Consider the following 14,830-nt stretch of genomic DNA (forward strand, 5'->3'; position numbering starts at 1 on the left):
AGCAATGGGAACATTTTCTAGATACACAGAAATAATGAAGGAAAATGCTGGGGTATGGATAAATACGCTATGAAACAGGAATGGCTAACTGAAATGAACTTTTATATACTCTTGAGCAATAAACAGGCTTGTATTTACATTTTTGTACTTAATATTTTTTCTTGTAGGATGTTCATTAAAGAAAAATTGTCAATTGTGCATAGAAGATAGAAAAGTAAGTTAGTTAACTTTAATATGAGGATATTATCTTGGGGATGTTATAAAATCACAATTTACAGCTTCAGTTCAAAAAGCATGCTAAACTTTGTTTTGCGCAATTTCTGAAATATGAATGACTAGTAGCAGTTAAGATGTATTTCTGCATTTCAAACCATTCTTCAAGGATCTAGAAATAAACAAGAAACAATTTAGTATGAGCATGTGCCCCCTTCTAGAAAATTATGCTTCAAAAACAAAACAATTTTTTTGCATGGAAAAGATCATAGTGACCTTTGGGGAGAATTTTTTCTATGTCAGGGAAGAAGATAAGCCTTTTGCAGTATAGTGAAAATTTTCTCGATACTGTATCCCCTGAAGACTATAAAGGATGACATGCTGTTCCTTAACCACAATGTACAATAGCTAACACGCCTTCTCTGATGATTAAGTGTCTGGCACCATTGTTCTTCACTTCAGATTTGGAAGAAAGCAGGAATGCTGTAATGAGGTAAATGGTGTTACAGAGAGCTTGGCACCAACACCCCCCACCCTCACCCCCAGCAAAACCATCCTACTTTAACAAGTATTAGAAAACCAAAAATTAACACCAAAGACAAGAGTGACACAAAATTACTCTTTAGAAAAGGACACACTCTAGTCATTGCTATGTGCCATAATGATCTGGATGGACCACTCTGTACCCCTACTTATCTTCATCTAGAACACTCCTCTGCTTTAATGGAGACCTGGGCTCAGGACTTTTGGCCTCCTCCACCCAATTCCTGCCACAATCTTATGTGCTTTTCATACTTGGCAATGACCCTGACACACTTGGTCCTGCCATGTCTCTACTTCCTCAGCTCTGTGCATTAGGAAGTCACTTCCAAGGCCACCCCCTATACTCTGCATATCCACAATGGCTCCTGCATTCTCATCCCTTTACACTGTATGTATTTTGGGCCTCGACAAGACAAGACCGTTCTCTAGCTCTTTAATCCCTCATTTTTGAGGCCTTCTTGTACAAACTCCTTTCCTTCTTGTGACTTCACACATCTGTTCACTTGATGGGTACATTTCCTTGTTTATTACAATGAAAATGTTCATGCATGAAAACAGTACAGTCAAACTTTACACCCACCCAAGATCCACTTTAGCTAATCTTATTTCATATATGCCCTCTCCTCCAAAATGGATTGTTCTGAAGCAAAAATGACATACTGTATCATTTTATTTGCAAATATCTCTCTTCATATGGAAAATAATACAATGATTAATAATACAAGAATACAAGGATAAATTCAGTTTTGCATGCTCACAACTATAAACTTATATTGTCCAGCAGTGTCTGTGTGTATGGATATACAGAGACAGACAGATATACCGATAGATCTAGAGTGTACTGACACCTTTTCATTCCCCCAAACATTCCAGTTTGAATGATAACATGCTTATCCTTTTTAAGTACAAGGGAATCTCCCTCAGATTCTATCATAAACATTTCCTAGTGATCCAATAGTATGTGACTGGCCTTCCTAGAGTTAGAAAACATTCTTACCAAAAGCAGATCCGTAAAAAGCAGCTAAGTTACAGTACTACCCCAATACACATTTCATTAACACAGCATATGAAAAGCATTATATTTTTGTTGATATTTTCTCTTCCCCTGGGAAAAAATCATGCTAGCTAAGAAACTTAGTGAACTTTTGACTTTTGTTTTTGTTCAGAATAAATATGTGTCACTGTTGATTCCTTGGAGAGATAGATTTCAGTTATGGTGTCACAATGATGAGACTTGTCATAAGTAATTTTTTTGTGCTAATGACAGTTAAAAGACTGAGTTTTGCAACTGACTTAAAAAATGAATCAGAGTACACATTTTCTCAATCAATCACATCTTTCTCATTCATTGCATCTGGATATGGATTCTTGGTTCAGACAGTAAGGAATGGAGTTGTAGCAAGCCCAGTAGGTTTTATTGAATCTCCCACAGCCTGCCTCATCTACTCCACTTCATAGGAAGTGACCATTACTCACGGGCTTGTAAAATGCATTTGTAAGTGCCATACCTCAAACCCCATAGGGATGCCCATTTGGTATTTATTTTTCTGAAAAATGTGTGTGGGTGTGTGCCAGGATATAGAGTAAGGAAGGGAGAGTGGACAGGGTCATGGATTCGAATTTGAATATGACAGTGACCATGTTGTTATCACCTGTCAAGTCTCTCTCAGCTGAAAACAATTGGAGGACTAGTTGTATAGGTTATTCTCCAAGGCAACTATTCCCAACACCTTGATTGCCCTTGGCATGACCATCCTTTTGGAGCTTGATTTTCCTTGAGAAGTTTAAGGCCATCCATCAGGTTCAAGTTTCCTCATTTTTCTTCTGAACCAATTCAGTTTTTATTCTCTTACACTCATTTCCCCCTAGGAAGTCAATTTCCAGTTCTAAGGTTAACGCCCGAGTCTTTACCTCCATGCATGCATGCATCATGCTCAGAAACCCACTCACAAACTCAGAACCTTTCTCATTTTCTTGTTCCTTCTGTGACAACATATTCATCTAGTTCTCTGAATCAGCCCCTTTCTTACCAGTTCAGATGAAATGGAAAGAAAATCTTGTTTCCTTCTAGCAGCTAAAGTTCTTATGCTACCTCTGCTTCCTTATTCCCTTGATTTAATCCTTCGCAAGCTGATCTTGAGCTCATAAAAGACTCTCCATAGACTAATGCAATGACCTTTCAAATTAGTCACTTTTTATGGGAACGGTGATCTGGACTTCAGGCGTTCCCCTGCCTGCCTCTTCCCTTCACCTCTTCATGTCCTTCACCAGCTACTCTTCCTCATCCTTCCTCATACTCCAAAGCATTCTCTTTGTATCACTTCTCACCCCTGCGCTATCTCACCTACTGCCATGACTTCTGCTAGTACCTGCACATAACAAAACCTCAAATTCATATTCCTAGACCCAATAACCCCTGGACCTCAGGACATAGTTCTTTTTTAAAAAATATATTTTATTAATTATGCCATTACAGTTGTTCTATTTCCCCCCCTTCATTCCCTTCCACCCTGCACACCCCTCCCCCACCATTCCCCCCCTTTAGTTTATGACCACATGTCTCGAGTTCTTTAGATTCTATATTTCCCATACTATTCTTGCCCTCCCCCCTAACTATTTTCTACCTACCATCTATGCTACTTATTTTCTATACCTTCTCCCCACTTCTCCTCCTCCCACTCCCCTGTTGCTAACCCTCCATGTGATCTTCATTTCTATGGTTCTGCTCCTGATCTAGCTGTCCTCTTAGTTTGCTTTTGTTTTAGGTGTGGTTGTTAATAACTGTGAGTTTGCTGTCCTTTCACTGTTCCTATTTTTATCTTCTTTTTCTTAGATAAATCCCTTTAACATTTCATATAATAAGGGCTTGGTGATGATGGACTCCTTGAATTTGATCTTATCTGAGAAGCACTTTATCTGCCCTTCCATTCTAAATGAAAGATTTGCTGGATAGATCAATCTTGGATGTAGGTCTTTGGATTTCATGACTTGGAATACTTCTTTCCAGCCCCTTCTTGCCTGTAAGGTCTCTTTTGAGAAATGCGCTGACAGTCTGATGGGAACTCCTTTGTAGGTGACTGTCCCCTTATCTCTCGCTGCTTCTAGGATTCTCTCCTTCATTTTAATTTTGGCTAATGTAATTATGATGTGCCTTGCTGTGTTCCTTCTTGGGTCCCAGTTCTTTGGGACTCTCTGAGCTTCCTGGATTTCCTGGAAGTCTATTGCCTTTGCCAGATTGGGGAATTTCTTCTTTATTATTTGTTCAAATAAGTTTTCCACTGGTGGCTGTTCCTCTTCCCCTTCTGGTACCCCTATAATTCAGATGTTGAAGTGTTTAAAGATGTCCTGGAGGTTCCTTAGCCTCTCCTCGTTTTTTTAAATTCTCGTTTCTTCATATTTATCTGTTTAGTCATTTTTTTCTTCCTTCTGATTCACTCCCTTGATTTGAGTCCCAGTTTCCTTTCCATCACTATTGGTTTCCTGTGCATTTCCCTTCATTTCATTTAGTTTAGCCTTTATATGGTCCTCTAATTTGTGACTAAAATCAACCAGTTCTGTGAGCATCCTGATCACCAGTGTTTTGAACTGTGCATCTGAAAGGTCAGCTATTTCTTGGTCACTTAGAGTTATTGGCTCTGGGGCTTTGAGTTCTTCTTGAGCCATGTTTTGGTCTGTTCTCGCCTGTTACGTATGAGGAGCAGAGCCTTAGGTGTTCACCAGGGTGGGGCTAACCGCATCGCTGGGTTGTGACGCTGTATGTGGGGGTGGGGTCAGAGAGGGGTAATGGCGATCCCCTCTGCTGCTTTCTGGTGCTGGGGCCTGCTCGGTCTGTTTCACCGCTCGCTCCTTCGCTGGCTTATCTGCACGCCACTGTGTGACCTCGGTCAGCCTGCTGCCTGGCGCCCTCACTGGGTCCGCCCATTGCTACCCCACACCTGGGATCCGCCCACGGCTGCCTGTGAGCCTGGGTCGGGGGATCTTTCCTGCCCGACCCCCGCTCCACTGCTGGCTCCGCCCCTCTTACCGGTCTGGCTGAAAGGTTCGTTGTTGTCGGACTTTCCTATAGTTCAATTTTCTGCTTTTTGGCTGCATTTTTTATTACTAAAACTTTGTTGTCTTTAAACTTGGTTGTGCGAGAAGGCACAATGTTTCCACCTATGCTTCCATCTTGGCAGAATTCCAGAGTGACATAGTTCTTGATTGACATTTTTTCCTTGTCTCAAGCTCAAATTTTCTATAACTAAAATCTATCATTTTTCTTTCCCAAATAAGCTTATTTTATTGACTTCTTTACTTCTGGCAGCATGCACCCAGACATAATTTTCAAAATCTTTGGCTCCTTGTTCTTCCTTTTTATCTATCTGCAATTCACCAAGTCCTATCAGTCCTTCCACTTTTTGCAACTGGAACAATCCTAGGCTTCCTAGACTTCAGTCCCTCGTGATACTTCATTCATTATCATAAATTTAGCACTTTCATTATGTCACCTATTAGCTCAGAATAATTAAGTTCGATCCTTATTGTTAAAACACAAACTCCATAGCCTGGTGTTCCAACCCCATCCCAATATGAGGGAAACTGACCTTCCAAACAGATCCACAAAGGTCCACTGCAACAGCTTCTCACTCCAGCCACCGTGGATGCTGCTCTTTCATTCTGCCATGGCTTGTGTGTCTAAGACCTGCTCTCTCCTGGGCAGATTTTACCGAACCCTACAGGCTCAGACCAAGTTCTGCCTGTTCCCCGAAAGGAATCTGACCTAGGCAGACCAGCTAGAGGTGAATACTTTCTCTTACAAACTTCAATTACATTTTATATCTGTCCCACTCCTTTTGAATATAATATTATTCCTTTTAGACCTGCCAAACAAAGCAAAAATAGTGCTCCACACATCTGTGTAACCTCCACTTGCCCATAAATGATTAGGAATGTGCTTTGTATCCTTTCTATGTCCATTACTTTAAAACTCCCTTTGCATATATTGCACTTACTTAGCATGGTATGTTTTGCAGTATAATGTTAAACCATTTATAGTGTTAACAAACTATTAAATATCATTACGTACCTTCCCCCTTTCTCTATTTTTTCATTTTAATGATATTTGCTTATAAAAATATCGATTTTGATGTCTAAGCTTATTAACAGTGTTCTGCCCCAGAACAAATACTCTAGTTTTCCCATGGAACAATATTAATTATCATTCTAAAGCCCTTTAACTGATTCTCAGTTGTCATTCTCCGAAGGGTCTGAGGGAGGCATTGCCTTTGTATTTATATGGACAATCTTCTTAAACTATAAGAAAACATCCATGTAATTTGTCTTCAATTATGAATTACCAATTTAGGGATGTTGAATATATTATTCTGTTCCTCTGGGTAATGTGAAGTTCTGCTCTTTGAAGATTTTTAGATTTAGTTAAGGTATTAGTCAAATATTTTTGTGGTAAGGGACAGAAACCCAACTTAAATGAATTCAATCAAAGGGGAATTTCTGACTTGCAGAATCGGGACGCCCAGGAGTGGCCTTGGCTTCATGCACAGCTGAACCCTAAAGCACATTATTCCTGTTTTCTCTCTCTCTTCTTGTCTCCCAGTCCTGCCTCCCTGTGCAATGACCTCATTCTTTTCTATAGCAAATGGACATTCTCCCCAAAGCTGGGGAAGGGGCTGGCTCCCAATAGATCTCTCTACATCTGTATACAACTCCAGAGAAGATTTTGATTGGCCCGGTTTAGAAATTATGCCCAGCTCAGCAGTAGTTATTGGGCCAGCAGGATGGGCTTCCCTGAGTGCCTCCACAAGGGCCCAGTGAGTTCAGTGGTGGGTGGGCCAAGCTGGCTGACAGCTGCAGAGCCATGCGGGGCTGGGGGAAGAGGTCCACAGAGGAGAGAGGGCTCCCAGAAGGAGAAGGATGCTACTTGAGCGGGCCAGACAGAGAGTGGAAAAATGTACGCTCTTAGTCTACTGTATTCTATCCTTACCTTTCAGGACATGCACATTTTATTTTCGCTATGCTTACATTTTAAAAAAATGTTCCTGCAAAATAATGCAACTAACCCTCAACTAAAATTGTACTTGCCAAAGTCATTGTCAGTTATTGCCCTCCCAGCCTCCCCAACCCCAGCACTAGGTCTGGAAACTCAGAGAGTTGTGCTAATGTGCAGATGTTCTGTGGAGTCTCCCTGGCCCAGTGAGTCACGAGGCTGCCTCAGGCATAAACTGTGCAGGAGCTCTCTTTTCCATTATTTTCTGGGCCCCCATCCTGAGCCCTCAGAGGGAGGCACAGGAAAGAATGTCTCTGCTGAGGACAGCACTGCTTTAGCATCTCACCTGTTGTGAACTTGGTTGCTGGGGCCTGGGACTCAGCTCAGTGCTGAGTACCCACAAGCTCCTCTGACAGGTTCAGGTTTTTTTCTGAAAATTCATCTCCCTTAAAAATCTGCTGGATGCAAAACAAAACATAACAACCTGCTGCAACAGTTTAAAAGGGCAAGGCACATTTGGCCTAACCGGCTTCAATCTCAGACTTGTCTAAATGGCTTCATTTGACCTTTGGTCTTGGTGTGCATGAAGCAGAAACTGGCCTGTGAATACCTTCTGCTCTCAGGCCCTGTCTAAGGGGTGAGTCCTTACCTCTGTTGGTCTCCGGATGTACAGCCGGAGTGACTGAGAGAGGTCTGAAATCAGTCGTATAGGCCTGGTCACGAGCACAGAACCACAGTGATGAGGTGAGAACTCCAGCTCCCCTCTTTACCAGGCGTGTGATCTCATGTAAGTCATTTGACCGCTTGGTGCCTTATTGTCTTCATCTATAAAGTGGGCAACAATAGAACCTAGCTCACAGGATTGTCCTGAGGATCAAATGACTTAGTACATAAAAGGGACTTAAAATGGTGCCTGTCACATGGTGAGCCCTATGTAAGTAACAGCCCTTTTTACTACTTTGTCCTCATTTTCATGACTTATCCAGGTTCTAGTCTTATCTCCCACAATGGTTTCCGCCTTTGTACCTTGCTCTTGCTTACTTTAGCAAGGGGCTTAGAATTCCATTTTCTGATTTCCACATGATTATCTGATCACTCATGAGCAGGAAGAGGTGAGGCTGATTAAAAGCACCATTGGCCCACATGTAACAGAGGAAAGTGGGTGCGGTGGACAAGGGGGATGGGAAAAAGCATTGGAGAGAGAGAGATAAAAGTCCTGTGCACTGAAGTCCTTACAACTGTTTTGTGAGTAGTGTCTCAGGTTTAGTCCCCTAAATACAGAGCCTGAGGAAAGGATGCAGGCACATGTCATTTCTTGAGTGACTGCCCCTCAGCTTAGGGACTCAGGGTATGTAAGGGACACAAGCCAAGCAAAGTTGTGGTCTCAGCTAAAGTGTACACGTGGCTGAACCATGGGCAGCCCTTGGGGTGGTGGGTGGGGAATCACGCAGCACAGTGGTTCCTGCCTTCAGGTGAGAATGCCTGGTGTTTGGAGCCCTATGCAGCAGTCAGTTACCGGTGGGGTGGGGTAGGAGCATCACCTCACATGCGAGATGGTCCCTATCCACTGAGGAGGACTCCAGAAGGGTGGCCGGAGCCACTTGCAGCTGACACTCACTGCACCTGGGATTGGGTGCACGGGCCTGGTCGGGGGATCCAGGCAGAGCACCTACAGCAGCACGAATAGTAATAAAATGATGATGATGATGATGGTGGTGGTGGTGGTTGATGACAACAACGACTCTTATTTGTTGAACTGGCAGTAAAAACTTACCAGAATTGTGATTGTTATCCTTGTACACTGCTTTTACTTTTTTCTTTCTAAATACAGTGTTTTTGGTGCAGTGAAGAACAGGCTTGCAAAAAGCTTTGTCTTTCGAGTTTGGGATGTCAGATAAGTTCGGTATTTTGGTTGAACTGTAAAGGTGAGTGGTCCCTATTAGAACTTGTATGTATTTTTTAAATTGACTCACAAATACTAGAGATTTGCTGTATTTGAAGGATTAGAACTTACTTTGTTTTATTAAAATAATAGCAAATGTGCTTATCAATGTTTCCCCTGCTATAGGCTGATATGGGTCCTTTCCATCCTCTGTTGGTTCAGCTAGGTCAGCATTCACTCTGACTGGTGGGTCCTTACCGTACCAGTTGTTAAATGCTTTACATTTCATCTCTATTCTGATGTACCATAACTGTGACCTAGAGAAAGGCAGGCTGTGGTATTGGTGTGTTGTTTTAGGAACTCTAGGAGTTTCTTTTAAGCTAGTCCTGGGGTGAGGACATACTGATCCCAGTAACGTAACTATTGCTTATATTTCCTCAGCTAATGTATTTCATACTGAATTTCCATTCAGAACAATGACTCCCTAGGGCTGAACAATCTCAAGCATCAAAGAATCTTTAAGTTATATCTATACTATTATATTGTTGGTTTGTTAGGTGGTAGCTGCTAAGGCAGGGACATGTATTAGAACCTTTTAAGAAGTTTTCAAAAAGAGTTAAAAGGCTTTCCAGGGGAACCCTAACTATACAAGGAACTCCTATCTAGAACAACCAGTTATCTATGTTTTTTTTCCTTAATTGAAGTGAAAAAACATAAATTTTGCCCTCAAGTCCCTGTTTTCTTCAGATCCTATTAGGTATATTTAAATCCTAGTTGTTCGTATCAAAGAGCTTAGAAGCGAGTAACACTTTATGAATTCAATATGAATGGGAATCCTAGTCTTCTGTTTTATGTTTGGCCCTTACAGTTTCACACAGCATGGAGGGAGGAGGGGAGGTTTGCAGGCAAGCATTTTGTTGTCTCTCTGATAAGGAACTGCCTGCAGTCAAACCACAAAGCATCCCGTGCCTCTGAATACAAACCCGAAGGCAACCTGAGAAATCTGCTGTTTTATCTGTTGAGATATTGCCTGGAAATAGCCAGTGACGTAACAGTTTACCAACTGGAGATAATGTTACCTTCTTTTAGCAACCCAGATTATTAAATGTTAGTGACTGCTGTGATAATAGTAATTTTATTGGAGTATGGGATGTATGTTAAGGCATTTTCAGTAACAACTGAATTTGTATTTAAGAATCAGACTGTGTGATGCCAGAAAAGATGAAAATATAAGACATTATTAATCTGCTAGCTTAAAATATATTTGTTTACATTTCAGTTGACATGTTTGGATTTCTGATGCTGCTGCTCATTGCAATATTACTCATAGCATTAATTTGGCATTGCTGCATCTTTCAGTGCTACCTGCAGAGGTGTGTTCATTTTATCTTCAGTAAGAGTGCAGTTCTAAACCAGTTATCAGAAGTGCTTTTCATTTTTCTGTATGATAAATATAATACATCATATGATAAGGAAGAAAGTTAAAAAATACAGAATATTGTAAAATGAACTTTCCTACCCTCTACTCCACCTCTGATACTTACTCCCAGAAGTACTTTTTTAGTATGCTTTTATTTCTAGTTCTTTTGTTATCTCCATATATTTGAGCAATATGATTATATCCCCTTTTCATGATTTATTTACTGTAGATGTTATCTATAAGCTGAAAAACTTTTGCATTGTCCATATTACTTTTTGTTATTTTGCTATTAGTGGATATTATAATTTTACTTTTGAATTGTAATTATTAGCTCTTCAGATTACTAATACTTCTTCTGTTGGTTATCTTTTTGATTTTGAGTCACATAATCTTTGTTTCTGTAGTTCTCCCATTATTTAAGATAAGAAAATTTGGAAATTCTCTTCCTCTGTCTTCTAAACTCTGTAAACTTTCTCCCTCATTTGACGTTTTCAAATTTATATTTACATTCTATTCTATAACTATACTTATATCTTGAAATTCTTACTCTATAGTTTGTATCTAACATTTTTAAATGAATAGAAGTTATAGAATATATTATGATTGTATACACATTATTTATAAAGAACCGAAATGGAAATAGGAATGTAATTCTATTGCTTGAAGGGATTGCTTGAAACACAGGTATCTAGTGTCAAGGTCAAGTCTTGCTTTGCTTACTCTCCATTTCTCAAATCGTGCTACATTTCAGGCAGTTCCGTGTTTACACTGTGACTTTCCTATGCAGATTTGTGCATTTTCCAGAGTTTTTCATTATCTTCGTTATTTCTTGTCAAAAAGAACACATATATCTTTATTCCCATCATTGTAATTATTCATCTTACTATTTGGTAAATATATATTCATTTTCTTCTTATAGCCATTTTGTAAAAGTCCTGACTTCCTGTTCTAATTTATAAAACTTAGTTTCTTTTCAGTGCTCTACTTAGTTAGAAGAATGTTTTGAATCTCATATCTTCCTCTTCTTAGGATTGATCATTTTTCCTTTTACTGAAATACATCCTCAAGTAATTTTTTTCAAAAGGAGTTTACAGAAGTATGGAAAGTATTTTCATAGTCACACATGTCAAGCAATTTGTTTTCCTCCATTATCATTCAGCACAGTACAGTATAATCTTCTTTCTTCAGATTGTAAACCTTTTCCAAGAAGCACCCACAGGTAAGATAGATGTGTGCTAATAGGCACACCCATAAGTAAAATATGCCTATTTGCTTACTTAAGACTACTTTGTATAGGATTTTGTATTTTTCTGTCCTTGAGGCTTTGAATCCTGTTTTATTAACATACAAAGATAAAAGAAAGGGTAAGATGGAAGATAATTTCTATTCTTTACCTCTGATATAACTTTATTCAGAAGGAAGAACCAATAAGATATTCAGTTCTGGTTTAGCTCTGCAATTTACCCACCATCTCTTCTTTTTCCATTTCTTCTAGACCTAGTTAGTCCAATGAACACTGTATTCTGTTAGAGGAATTTCTTATTAAGGATTTATTTCACTTCCTGATCCAAAGATCTTGATGGAATTCCAGAAACATCCATCTTTCATTTAAAAAAACACGCTTGAATGATCAATCGTGCATCAAAATATTGATTACTACATTTGATCTAATGTTCTTGTTACTAGCACATACGATTTAAAAGTTAAAGCACTCTTAAAAGTTCCAAAAGCTAGAGAATATAAATGGTTAACCACTCACCCACTTAGTTCTTCCTGGACTCTTGTCTATTTCAGCGACTATTCACTACATAGGTGCCAAGCCCAGGCAGGGCGGTCGTCATGAGGGATATAATTGTGAACAGGAAAGATCAAGCCCTTGCCTTCCTGCTAAGGGTTTATATCCTACTAAGGGGACACAGACAAGAAATAAGCAATTTTTAATTCTGTTTTTAACTTGTTAATATTTTCAGTGATATTCCATTTACTTTAACTGTGGTGTTCTTACTTAAACACTTTAATTCTCCTGGTGGATAAATACAAGGAGAGCTTTAATAGAGCAATGATAATAAAAAAATATTGCATAAGTGTAGCCTTCTAGTGAAATAAAATAATTCCAATTATAACCTTAACTCTTCTGGAGATAAACCTCACTAATTCTAAACTTACCATCATTCTAAACAGAAATCAAGCCGATAATGCCGGAGGACCACACAGTTTTGCTTTCCACCCTGGGACTACTGGCAAGTGTTTTTAATTTATTTTTATAAGATGGCCCAGACTCTTTTGGTAATGCACAGCTGGAAGTCTTTCCCTGACTTATTCCAGGAATCAAAATTAAAGTATGAGTAGAAAATGTGACAGCACATTTCACTGTTCTCATTTCTAAGACACATTCTTGTAATTTCAATAGTCTAGGATGGGTAAAACCACAATATTGTTAGAGAAGAGTTAAAATTTTAACCCAACTTGGATATTAATAGTCTTTCCAGTTCCCTCCAACTCCCACCCCACAAAAGACTCAACAAAAGATGACCTTTGCCTTAAGAAAGCCTTGTAGGCTTTTCCCAGATCAATTCACTTCATCTTACCAGTTGGCTGATCCTTTAATCTACCCTTCTCAACTTGATTCTTTAATCTTTGCCTTAGTTACAAGGCACTCTCTTACCCAGGACCAAAATCTTGGTTTCCTTCAGCTCATCACTCACAGCTCCTGGCAGGCCCTCCCACTCTCCTGCCCAGACCTGGATCCCAGAACCCAAATGAAGTCAGAACCATGACTCCCCCTTTTCACTTGGGTAATTGGGCCACGAAAAATTTTAGATCACAATGTGACCAAGAAAGCGTACTGCAAGGTCCTTTATAATGATCATTAAAAATCATTTCAGGGAAGCATCCAGGTTATTGTGCTGCTCTGGGCCTTTGGGACAGAATAATAACCCTGATGGGAAGCAGGTAAACCTCCCAGGGGCAAGGATGCAATATCCAGCACATCCGCACTCCATCACCAATTCTGGATCTTGTTATGTAGAAATTGTTTTGGTTGTAACAGGATGCTGAACTCTTTCAAAAGCTATTTGAGGAAGGGAGCTGAAGTGCTTCCTGGGGTTGAAATCAAACCAGAGGATGGCAGAGAATGCTTCTGCATTTCTATTTTTCTTCATTTATTTTAAATTCCACAGCAGACTGGGCCAGGAGAAATGCTCTAAAATGAGCACACGGTCGAGTATTTATTTTAGGTAGAAACGAGTGTGTATTCACTGATTGAGAACAACGAGTTATACTAGATTCATTGTGTGGAGTAAAAGGTAATACATTTCCCAAGGCAGGAAGATTTTCTGCCCAGGAGAATAATCTCCAAGCCCAGGGGGGAAATCCCGTGTTAAAGGATTGAATTAAGAAAAGGGATTCTTCAAAAGGAACTGAGAAGATAGAAAAGTGGGAGACAGGGCTGTCATAGAGATCAGGAGAGGCGAGTCTGCCTGTGGATGGGGAGAGATTCATGAGCGTCCTTGGAACTTAAATTGGGAGGCTACTGGGAACCGGTCTTTAGGAGTGGTTTATTCAGGACAGAGAATAAGCAGACTTCTGACTGAGGGAATCAAAAAATATGGAACCTGAGCAATATTACACACAGAGTATTATTTGACTCCGATGCTCCTCACCCACAGTGTTGGCATCCAGGAGCAGTGGTGATCTCCCTGCTCTTTGTCCTTGGTCCTTGGACCAAACTTCTCTAGAACTGACTTCACATGATTTTCTGGTTAGGGATTCATTTGAGGGTCCATAGGTTTTCTGTCCCTGGAGACTAGTCTTGTCACCACAAAATATTTGACCTTTTCCTCTTTGTCAAATTTATACCCAAGTCAGTAATACCTTAAGTCACTTGAACTCTAATTATTAAAATAGCAGTAACATTAACATCACAGAACAGAAATCATGTGATTATTTATCAATGTTTTATGTTTAGCATTTTAAATTGTTCAGTAAGTCATCATTCACTTTTCTTAGAAAGACTTTGGAAAGGTAAACTGATTTTCTCTTCTCATAGTGTATGATGAATAGATAACTGAAAAGACAGATCTTCTAGAGAGACAAGGAGGAAGTTTCTATAACGGTAAGGTTTCAAATTATATTGCATGAATTTTCTACATGACTTTCCCTCCCATTCAGCAAATTTTTAGAAATATAATCAAAACTATTAAGAAAGCAAGTAGAAATAAAATCTGTAAAATGCAACCAGATTTCCAATGCCTGAAAACGTGTATGATGAAGCAGCAGGAAATGGAGCTATGACGGCTCCTCAGTCAGGCCACCTCAGTTGAAATCTGGGCATCATTCACTGTCCTAGTGGGTGAGTAACAAGCTGTCTGTGACTTTGTTTACTCACTTGTTGATATTCTCTAACAATAGTGACTAAATCAATAGGTAGCTCTAAGAACAAAGTGAGATTTTAGAGCTAAAATATTTAGAATTGTTTCTGACAGTAAGTCCTCAGTAAGTGCCCATTGCTACTAGTCTAGTCATAGAATCTCAGCACCTCTGAAGGCAGAGTAAGGTCCTCCCACCCAACCCCTCATGAATGGAACAACAACATGATAGAGCAATGGTAATAAAAACTTACGTAAGTGTAGTCTTCCAATGAGATAGTCCCAATTATAACCGTGACTATTCTGAAAATAAACCTAATTCTCAATTTACCATTATTTTGCACAGAACTTGAGTCTGTATTGCTACAAGACAGTGCACGGAAACTCCATGAAGATCTCTGTCATGTGGGGTGATGAACAGC

The sequence above is a fragment of the Artibeus jamaicensis genome, unplaced genomic scaffold (genome assembly GCF_021234435.1).
Source record: "Artibeus jamaicensis isolate MK-2021 breed Jamaican fruit bat unplaced genomic scaffold, CSHL_Jam_final contig_923, whole genome shotgun sequence".
Taxonomy (NCBI): Eukaryota; Metazoa; Chordata; class Mammalia; order Chiroptera; family Phyllostomidae; genus Artibeus; species Artibeus jamaicensis.